This window comes from Bos indicus, chromosome 20, assembly GCF_029378745.1.
Source record: "Bos indicus isolate NIAB-ARS_2022 breed Sahiwal x Tharparkar chromosome 20, NIAB-ARS_B.indTharparkar_mat_pri_1.0, whole genome shotgun sequence".
In the NCBI taxonomy this organism is placed as follows: Eukaryota; Metazoa; Chordata; class Mammalia; order Artiodactyla; family Bovidae; genus Bos; species Bos indicus.
The window spans coordinates 15,295,270-15,306,363 of record NC_091779.1 but is presented as its reverse complement, the minus strand read 5'-3'; positions in this window follow the sequence as shown (position 1 = coordinate 15,306,363).

The window sequence follows — 11,094 nt, the reverse complement described above, 5'->3', positions numbered from 1 at the left end:
ACGTAAAATATCTAATTTACAATTCTTATATAGATTGTACATTGAAGTGACAGCATTTTGGATATAATGGTCAGCTGAACTATATTATAAAATTAACTTTATTCATTTCTTACTTTAATGTGGCTGCTAGCTAGAAAAAATTTAAATCACACAATTGTCTTTATGTTTCTCTTGCACACTCTAGTCTAAAGGCTTGCTATTCAAATTTTAGTCTGTGCATCAACCGGCAGGATGTCACTTGGGAACTTCTTGGAAATAGAGAATCAGAATCTGCATTTTGAAAAACCCCTGAGCAACTTGTTTGACCATTAAAGCTTGAGATGCGGTAATCTACACCGTGACCATCATCATCATCCACCCACTTTTTTCTCTGTATCTCTCATATACAGAAGTTGCTCAATCAACAGCATTTAATTTGAAAACGATTTTGCAGCTTATTACACATTTGCCGTTGCCCTCAACTGGCTGCCGTGCTAGACCCTGGCCAAGCTATCTGCTGAACAGCACTGGTCTAGGGAGCTTGCTGTTCCCATCTTCCCTGGTCTTCCCTGCCCTTTAATTCCCCATAAACAAATCCTAGCTCTACATTTACATATTATAATCAAAGACTTATAGAATGCAGACAATGGTTATCACAGGATTCTTGTCCTGGACGCAGAGCCTGAGACAGGGTTTTCTATTCAAGTGAGTTTTCAGGGAGAGATCTCAGAAAAGATGAGTGAAGGAAGTAGAATGGGTACGGAGAAAGCACAAAGCAAGGACGGAATCCCCACTTTACCCTGATTCTGCAGAGATGGTCTGGAGCCCAAGTTGTGCTACAGTGTTGTTCTCGCCTTGAGGCAAGGGTGGTCCTTTTGGTACTTTCAGGCTAGTCAGTCAGTGGCTAACATCGGAGGATTAATGCATGACCTCCATGCTAAGCGGCTCCCTTTAAACTAAATTGTTATGGAAGTGGACAGTTGTCAGTTGTTACCAGCTAACTACTTCCCGGGTGGCTCAGACAGTTCCCTGCCAATGCAGGAAACTCAGGATTGATTCCTGGGTCAGAAAGATCCCCGGGAGAAGGAAATGGCAACACTCCAATATTCTTGTCTGAGAAATCCCATGGACAGAGGAGCCTGGCAGGCTACAGTCCATGGGGTCTGAAAGAGTTGGACACAACTTAGACACACACACACACACCAGCTAACTCTCAGTGGCTGGGCAGAGGGTGCATCAGCCTTTAAAGGGAATTGGATTAAGCACTGATAATCAACTATAGTCAACTCCGATTAGACAGGTCCAATTCACTAGCTGTTCACATTAACTTTACTCCTTCTAAGCACAGCTTCTCCAGGATTCTGGCGGGACACAATTTCTGAGCAATCATACAAAAAGAGGATTCTAAAGTGAAATATAGTCCCAACTGTTATTGGGTCTTGAAGCCAAAACTCATACCTCCTTTCAAGACCATTCTAGAATCCCCTTCTGAGCTTCCCTGGTGACCCAGTGGTTAAGCCTCTGTGCTTCTACTGCAAGGAGCACAGTTTCAATCCCTGGCTGGGGAACTAAGAGCCCACATACCGTGAGGCTAAAAATAAACAAAAATTAAAAAGTACTTAGAATCCTCTTCTTCTGCCCCAACGGACTTGCCTAGACGCTTGGCCCAGAGCCTCGCTGCTGAGGGGGCTGGGCTCCTGGTTTTCATGCAGTTGTCAGGCTGTGATTTCTGTGTTGCTTATGTATAAGTACAACTGGGCACAAGTATAGCAAAAGAAGCCCCATTAAGCCGCCAAAACACCAAATATTCTCCATCCTATTCCCATTAGGTAGCAGCATCTCTACCTCCTCAAGATGGTTGGGATCAATTACCCTTATGATGCAGGGAGTACTTTCTTCATTTCCTGTCTACTGTCAAGGGAATCCCAATGTGACAGAACCATAAATTTAGTTTGGTGGGATGTTTACTGTGAGCCCTATGAACTAGGACCACTAAAACCCCACAAGTCCAAAGTTAATACCCCAAGTGAGTGGCTTGGAGTGACTTCTACCTTAACACTTTGATTTCTGGATGCATACACTCTACCTGTTGGAGACGCCTTTGATGGAATATATAAACTGCCTTCTGAGGACTGTGCATCATCCTGCATGGCATCATTCCCAAGCTGGAACCTCAGCAGTGCCTTCAAGAAACCATTTCTTTGCTTTATCCTGAATCAGAAATGAGAGACCCTAAAAATGTCATGGTTCTGGGAGGCCCGAATCTCTGTATAGTTTATCTCCCACCCTCACGAGAACATATATTAAGATACATGCTATCCACTTGCGTCATGTTTACCAGGTCCAATGAACACATCAGTGTTGTGGGCTAATTTGAAATTCAGTGGGATGATCAGATGGATAAGATCCCTGCAACCTGTATTACGACAGAGAGCAGAAGGATTAACATAGCCTTGAGACAAGACCATGCATGTGCACTGTGGCCCATCCGCTGTGAACACAAACTGCTTCTGATCCTGTTTCTGACATGTGCCCTCCCAAAGGACATGGTCTGTTGTTGGCTTTTCCATCTTTAAAAAATATTAGAACCAGACAAGCATTCCCACGTCTGCAAGCCTTTTGTTTTCTTCCTCAACAATTTGCCACAGCAGGTCTGGCATCTCAGCATCACTTAATGTAGGCCGTCACCCTTTCCAAATGTCTGAGAGTCATTCCAGAAATGTTCTAGAATCACTCAGTACTATTGCCAGGGGTTTAAATTGTGTATCACAGGTGCTCCCTTATCATCAAGCTGTCCCATATCCAGCCCTCTGTTCCTCCCCTCTTGATTCAGCATCCTCGGGATTCTCAGTCAGACGCTCCTGGTTTCTACTGGTATGTGTGGGCCAGGAGCTACAGCAACTGTGGCACAAACCCCTCTCCTCTCTTTACCTTACTCAGCATCTCCCCAGTCAGGATTTGCTGAGATCTGATTTTCTGCTGGTCAGTATAAGAGCTAGGGAAGATTCAGAGGAGAGTGGAGGTTATTATGTTAGGCATCCACTTTATTTGAAACTTCTGCATAGGCTTTAAGCAAATAGACAGGGATCTCCCAACAAGGAGAGTAGGCCAATTCTGCAGGTGTTGAGCATTGAAGGGAACGCAGGAGTTCAAGTTTCTCAAAGGGTCTCATGTGAGTTACCCACAGGGCCCCCTCCCAAGTCTCAAGGTCCCACTCTTATCAGGGGACTGACGTTAAGACCCTTGCCAGGGATGAGAATTCATTCTTCTCTGAGATTCTGCTCTTCTTGCAATTAGGTCCTGAGCCTCACCTCCAGTGTATGTCCTCTGTCTGAAGAAAATACGGGTTTCTTTAAACGTTGCCAAAGAGTGCCTCACCCTCACTCTTCTCACTCTTTGCTTCCTATTGCTGATAGGTCATCTCTCAAACAGATTAATGGCACATAGCAAGAGCCACTCAGCATGAGCCCTTATAGTTATTTCCCTGCATTGCTCAATCCCACTGGACGTTACACCAGCTAGTAGATTCCTTCTCATCTATATCCCATCTCAGTTCTGCGAGCGACTGTTCGACTGCAGCATGCCAGGGACTATCAAATTCCACTTATCATCAGTGAGAGCATCCTCACTGTTAGCCACTTTCAGAATAATCCGGGATGAATGAACTAACCACAGTAAGACGTCCTTAGAGTCTGCAGAAGATGAGAATTCAAAGATGCCTCTCTTAATCCATTTCCCTGGAAACAGAACCTGAGGCAAGAATTCCTGTTCAAGTGATTATAGGTGAGGGCTATGAGAAGAAGAGGGAAATGAGATAAACTTGGGAGCCGGGGAAGGGGAGAAAGGGAGCTATTAGAGATTCACTTCTGATCCCACAGGGAACTTCTAGAGCTCAGATTGCACCCCAAAATTGATTCCAGCTTGAGGTAAGGAGCTGGCTGGCCTTTGTACCACATGCCAATTAGTCATTGGTTGACCCTGTCTTGCATTGGGGATTTGGGTTGGTGATGTGCTTGGTCTCTCAGACATGGTGGCTATGATTTCCTTGAAGGATTTCATTTAGAGAAGAGGGCATCTGAGAGTTCTATTTATGAACACTGACAGCAGCTGAGAGATGAGTGAACTGACCAGTAAAGGGAATCTGACACAGTTAATCTAAGGCCTTAAAAATTAGCTAACCCAGTGATTTAATTTTTTTCCCCTTTTGTATCACACTTCTTTGAGAAGTCATTGAAACTCGTGAATTTGCTCCACAAAAAAAATACACACACATAAAGATAAATGTTTATGCTAAGAAAAGTTTGACAGATGAGATTATGAAGCTTCAAATAATTTATATGACTTGCTCAAAGTTACGCTGTAAGTTAAAGCAGAATGAGATGGCTAAACAACCAGTTCTAAACACCAAAATATTTTGATGGAAAAAAATTTTATAATTTTATAATCACAATACACATACTTGAGGTATTGAACCAATGTGAGGTATTGAACCACTTGAGGTATTAAACCAACAACCAGTTCTAAACACCAAAATGTTTTGATGAAAAAAAATTCTATAATTTTATAATCACAATACACATACTTGAAGTATTGAACCAACTAGGTATCTGAAACATTTTCCATCACATAAATTCACAGATATGTTAAAGTCATACATGTGATTGTCAAAATATTCTTTGTATTTAAATATTGCTGCTTGAAACTTTAAAGCAATCATTAATTTCTACTTAGAGAGGGTGTTTTATGCTACTGGGAGTAGAGGAAAGGATAAACAGTCAAATATAACCAGGGCCCAGAAATGTCTTGTTCTTAACAAAAGTGCAAACCTTGATGTTTTTTGCTTTAATTTTATTAAGAATGTCTAAAGAATGAACTAAAGTTTGCAAGTTCCAAATATTTTTAAGAATGTAAGTTTTAAATTATGTCTTCTCATTAGTGATATTCTCTATAATACAGGTACTGTTATAAGACAAGGAGGCTTTGGTTTTTAAAAATACTTTAAATAGATATTTTTCTATGTTATATTTTTTTTCTAATTTTTATTACTTAATTTTATTTTTATTACTTTATTGCATTGATTAAAACTTAAAAGATCACATATTATCAAATTTTGTAATCATGATGATACCAAAAGTGTCAAAAAGTTTAGTATAATTGGTCTAATATTATCTTAGGTAAATAGTTTTAGAGGGAGAAATGTATTTTTAGTGTGTTTTTTAGTCTTTTTATTGTTTTTTTTTCTAATTTTATTTTATTTTTAAACTTTACATAATTGTATTAGTTTTGCCAAATATCAAAATGAATCCACCACAGGTATACATGTGTTCCCCATCCTGAACCCTCCTCCCTCCTCCCTCCCCATACCATCTCTCTGGGTCGTCCCAGTGCACTAGCCCCAAGCATCCAGTATTGTGCATTGAACCTGGACTGGCAACTCGTTTCTTACATGATATTTTACGTTTCAATGCCATATTTTTATAATGAATAATTATTGACTATTCCTTTTTAAATGGCATTTGAATGTTAACTTGCAACTTTGGAAGTCATGAGGGGAAAATAGGGAAAAATACAATTTTTTTTAAACAAATAACTAATTTCACTGACAATTTGAGCCCTTTGGGATCTTAACCATTTTTGTTTGACATTTGACCTCAAAGTAAAATAATTGTCTGTTTTTCATAGATAGTATGGATCTGTGAATGGAAGTGGGGGTTGTGGTTTCACAGTAATTTGAGACCCAGGAAAAATGGCTCTAGTTCCAGAATTTGAAATGATAAACTTTATCTAAAGATGATATGCATGCTTTCATGCATATCATGTATACAACACTCAACTCATTTTCCGTAGCCTTCTGTACCTCAGCACACCTAATGAAAAGTGCTTGTGTTTCACACATGTGGCAGGGTGAGTTTTCACACTGTTAGCTTCCCTGGTAAAGATTCTAGTACCCACTTCTGACGTGAGGATAGGTGGTTTTCCCACATGACTAGGCAATTATCAGATACCAACTGGCCATCTTACAATTCAACTCAATACTGGCGCTACCTACCCAGAGGTAGCATCAGATCCCATGGGTTAAGGACTCAGTCCCACTGTCCTCCGCTTCAGGTGCCAAGAGAAAGCTGAGTCTGTTACCTGTGCTTCTTACAAACAGGCTCTAGATTAAAGGTTCCCATGTGTCCTCCTTGGGTATAATTTGTCCAATTATAATTAGTATTAATTTGTACCACTAGCATCATCCACAGCTAAAATCTCCGTGGGAAACAGCTGCTCCATCTGGAGGGGCTCTGTGTTCGCTTACTTTCTTCTATATCCTTTTCTACATAAAAACACATGCATCCTCTAAATGTGCCCATTTTCTCTTTCCACCATTCATAGCACTATCCACTATGAAGACCTTGTGTGTGTAATAATCAAGTCATACTTCCTAAAAATTGAGTGGAGGAGTAAGGAGTTGAAAAATAAGGTATTATTTGTTAAAAGGGCCTAGCACATGGTGGGGAAGGCAATGGCACCCCACTCCAGTACTCTTGCCTGGAAAATCCCATGGACGGAGGAGCCTGGTGGGCTGCAGGCCATGGGGTCGCTGAGAGTCGGACACAACTGAGCAACTTCACTTTCACTTTTCACTTTCATGCACTGGAGAAGGAAATGGCAACCCACTCCAGTGTTCTTGCCTGGAGAATCCCAGGGATGGGGGAGCCTGGTGGGCTGCCGTCTCTGGGGTCGCACAGAGTTGGACATGACAGAAGTGACTTAGCAACAGCAGCAGCAGCACATGTTAATACTTAATAAATATGTGTTATTTTACCTTCTATCAGAGAAAGCATTTTTTTCATTCTTTTCCTATACTGGAAAACATTTGAAATCACTTAATTTACATTTTCAAAATTATGATTTTATTACACTTAGACCAAGAGAAGAACTTTGCACTAGGGATTAATTCATTTCAGCATTCTGACCTTGATCATGTCTTTTGTCTCCAGTTCCTATCATATTTGATTTCTTTGGGAAATATATTCTATTTCATCTCTTTTATTTCTATTTCTTTGTTCTTAACTCCTCCTTGGGCTCTTTCTCAATTGCAATAAAAATCCAGAAATACAGGACTACTGTCCTAGAAACACACACAGCATTTATAAGCAAATTTTTCCTTGTATCCCTTGCCTTAAGCTATAACACCTGTAAAAAATTAATGTGAAACCAAAAAATATATATTTTGCCATATTTTTAAAAGGCTCAGTCCAAATTCTGATTTCATTTAAAATTAAAGCTCAATAGAATTATTTATAATTGCCTTATTTGCTAAAAAGCCTTCAAATGAGTGAATAGTATCAATAAGCAAATAATGTAATAAGAATTTTTATTGCTGAAAATTATTCTAGTTTAACATAAAACTACTACTGTTCACTAAATGTAATTATATGTTTTGAGAGTTGGTTTATAATTCTGGATTTAATAACTGACCACTGAAAGATGTTGATTATAAATATTGTAACCTAAATGTTGAGAACAGTCCTAAGGCAATTTGATCATTCCTAATTATTAGGTGGGGCTTCCCAGGACGCTCACTGGTAAAGAATCTACCTGCTAATTAATGCAGGACATGTGGGTTCATCTCTGAGTTGGGAAGATCCTCTGGAGAAGGAAATGGCAACCCACTCCAGTATTGTTGCCTGGGAAATCTCATGGACAGGGCAGCCTGGTGGGCTACAGTCCATGCAGTCACAAAAGACTTGGACATGACTTGGCAACTAAACAACAATTATTAGGTACTTTTGGTAAAATACAATAACCCGGTTCAAAAAGATACGTAAGGATACCAGGTGTCCTCCACCAAAGCCTTACAATGGACTATTACAGTGAAAGCAAGTCTCAGAGCAAAATTCGCCACAGCTACAAATACTGGAAAATGAGTAGACAAAAAAAGAAAACAAGACAGAGAGAGAGAAAGAGATAGAAACAAGTGACAAGACTATGCAGTCTTTAAAAGGAAGGAAATTCTGATACATGATTGAACTTGAAGGAAGCTTGAGGACATTATGCTAACTGAAATAAGGCAGTCACAAAAAGACCAGTACTGTATGATTCCACTTACATGAGGTACTTAAAGTATATAAAATCCTAGAGACAGAAAATAGAATGTTGATGGTAAGCGGCTGAGAGGAGGGAATAACTATTGTTTAGGGGTAGAGAGTTTCAGTTTATAACATAAAAGAGTTCTGGAGATACATGATGGTGGTGGTAGCACATTATGAATATATTTGGTATCACTGAACTATACATTGAAAAATGGTTTACATGGTAAATTTTATGTTATGTGTATTTTACCACAACACAAAAAAATAGGAAAGAAACAAAGGTAATTAACCTATTCTGTAAATTCAGTGCCATTCCGGACCTCTGTTCTTTCAAGCACTTTTCAAGAAAGATTCACTCACAGCAGATGCAATAATATTCTGCACTCAATATGCCAGAAAATTTGGAAAACTCAGCAGTGGCCACAGAGCTGGAAAAGGTCAGTTTTCATTCCAATCCCAAAGAAGGGCAATGTTAAAGAATGTTCAAACTACTGCACAATTGCATTCATTTCACATGCTAGCAAGGTAATGATCTAAATCCTTCAAGCTAGGCTTCAACAGTAGTGAACCAACAACTTCCAGAGGTACAAGTTGAATTTAGAAAAGGCAGAGGAACCAGAGATCAAATTGCCAGCATCAGTTGGATAATAGGAAAAGCAAGAGAATTCCAGAAAAACACCTACTTCTGCTTCATTGACTACACTGAAGCCTTTGACTATGTGTATCACAACAAACTGGAAAATTCTTAAAGAGATGGGAATACCAGATACCTCACCTGTCTCCTGAGAAACCTGTATGCAGGCCAAGAAGCAACAGTTAAAACCAGACATAGAAGAAGGAACGGGTTCAAAATTGGGAAAGGAGTATGTTAAGGCCTTGTCACTCTGCCTATTTAACTTATATGCAGAGTACCACATGGGAAAATGCTGGGCTAGATGAAGCTCAAGCTGGAAACAAGATTGCTGGGAAAAGTATCAATAACTTCATATATGCAGATGACATCACTGCAATGGCAGAAAGTGAAGAAGATCTAAAGAATCTCTTGAGGAAGGTGAAAGAGGAGAGTAGAAAAGCTGGCTTAAAACTCAACCTTCAAAACCCTAAGATCATAGCATCCGATCCCATCACTTCATGGCAAATAGAGGGGGGGAAATGGAAACAGTGACAGACTTTATTTTCTTGGGCTCCAAAATCACTGTAGACAGTGGCTGCAGCCATGAAATTAAAAGACACTTGCTCCTTGGAAGTAAAGTTATGACAAACCTAGACAGTGTATTAAAAAGCAGACACATTACTTTGCCAACAAAGGTCCATCTAGTCAAAGCTATGGTTTTTCCAGTTGTCATGTATGGATGTGAGAGTTTGACCATAAAGAAGGCTGAGTGCCAAAAATTGATGCTTTCAAATTGTAGTGCTAGAGAAGACTCTTGAGAGTCCCTTGGACTGCAAAGAGATCAAATCAGTCAATCCTAAAGGAAATCAACCCTGAATAATCATTGCAAGGACTGATGCTGAAGCTCCAATACTTTTGCCACCTGATGCAAAGAACTGACTCATTGGAAAAGACCCTGATCCCTGATCCTGGGAAAGATTGAGGGCAGGAGAGGAAGGGGGCGACAGAGGATGAGATGGTTGGATGGCATCATCGACTCAACAGACATAAGTTTGAGCAAACTCTGGGAGATAGTGAAGGACAGGGAAGTGCTGAAATCCATGAGATCACAAAGAGTCGGATATGACTGAGCACCTAAACAACAAAAAGGATTCTGCCAACCTCCTGGTAAGATCAGATGATGGATGCCTCCAAAAATGTCCAGACATTTGACTCAGTGAGTCTTTAGGCATGGAGTCAAGTTGTTCTCAACAGCACACCCTCTTGGCATTGCTAGAATCTTGTTTCCTATTCATGCAAATGTAGAGGTAACTGTGAAGTTCTTTTTGCCAATCTGTATACTTTGAATACTAATGACCACGTGAATGAAGAATCATTTCTACCATCCATATACTAATTATCAAATCTTTTCATGTGGATCAACGATAATGCTGGTCATTCTGGTTAGTCTTTCAAACACTACCTAAACACCTCTGGGATATGTATTCTTTATTATTTCAATTATTAACTCTGGAGTATCGACTAAAACTAATATGCATATCACACTATTTCTCTACCCACAGACCAATAGCCCTTATTAATTTCTGGATTGTTGTTGCTTAGTTGCTAAGTCATATCCTACTCTTTGCAACCCTGTGGACTGTAGCCCACCAGGCTCCTCTGTCCATGGGATTTTCCAGGCAAGAATACTGGAGTGCATTGCCATTTCCTTCTCTAGGGGATCTTCCCAACCCAGGGATCAAACCCACGTCTCCTGCACTGGGGGACAGATTCTTTACCACTGAGGCATGAGGGAAGCCCAGTTAGTTACTGGATTACCCTTCATTAACTGTTTTCAAATAACATATAGGTTATTATGTAAGCATTTTAGGGGCAGAAAATGTCTATCTTTGTTACAAACTCTCCAACTAATTCATCTCCTCCACTCCTCTTATTTTTTCAACTTTATTCATTTCCCCCTTCAACCTGATCTTTCAGTATTTCAGGGATCATATACATATTAAGCCCAATTTTATACCATTCTCTTCTTTGCAGTGGCACTGAGACACTGAGAAAATAGGCTGATTTTCCATCTATGTGTAAGGAATGAGAGAATGTTGCAAATATTTTACAATAAAAATATTCATTATGGGGACTTCCCTCATGGTCTAGGGGTTAAGACTCCAGGCTTCCAATGCAAGGAGTTCAGCTTCAGTTCCTGGTTGGGGAACTAAGATCCCACATGCCGTGCTTCACAGTATATATACATATATATATATATATATATATATATATATATATATATATATATATATTCATTATGTATTTCATTCTAAATTCATCGTAAATTTATAATCTCTCACTGCCCTACAAGAACAGTTGCTGATACCTGGAGGATCCTTTGTTGGTGAGCTCTGTGAGGTATGAAAGTTCAGCAATACA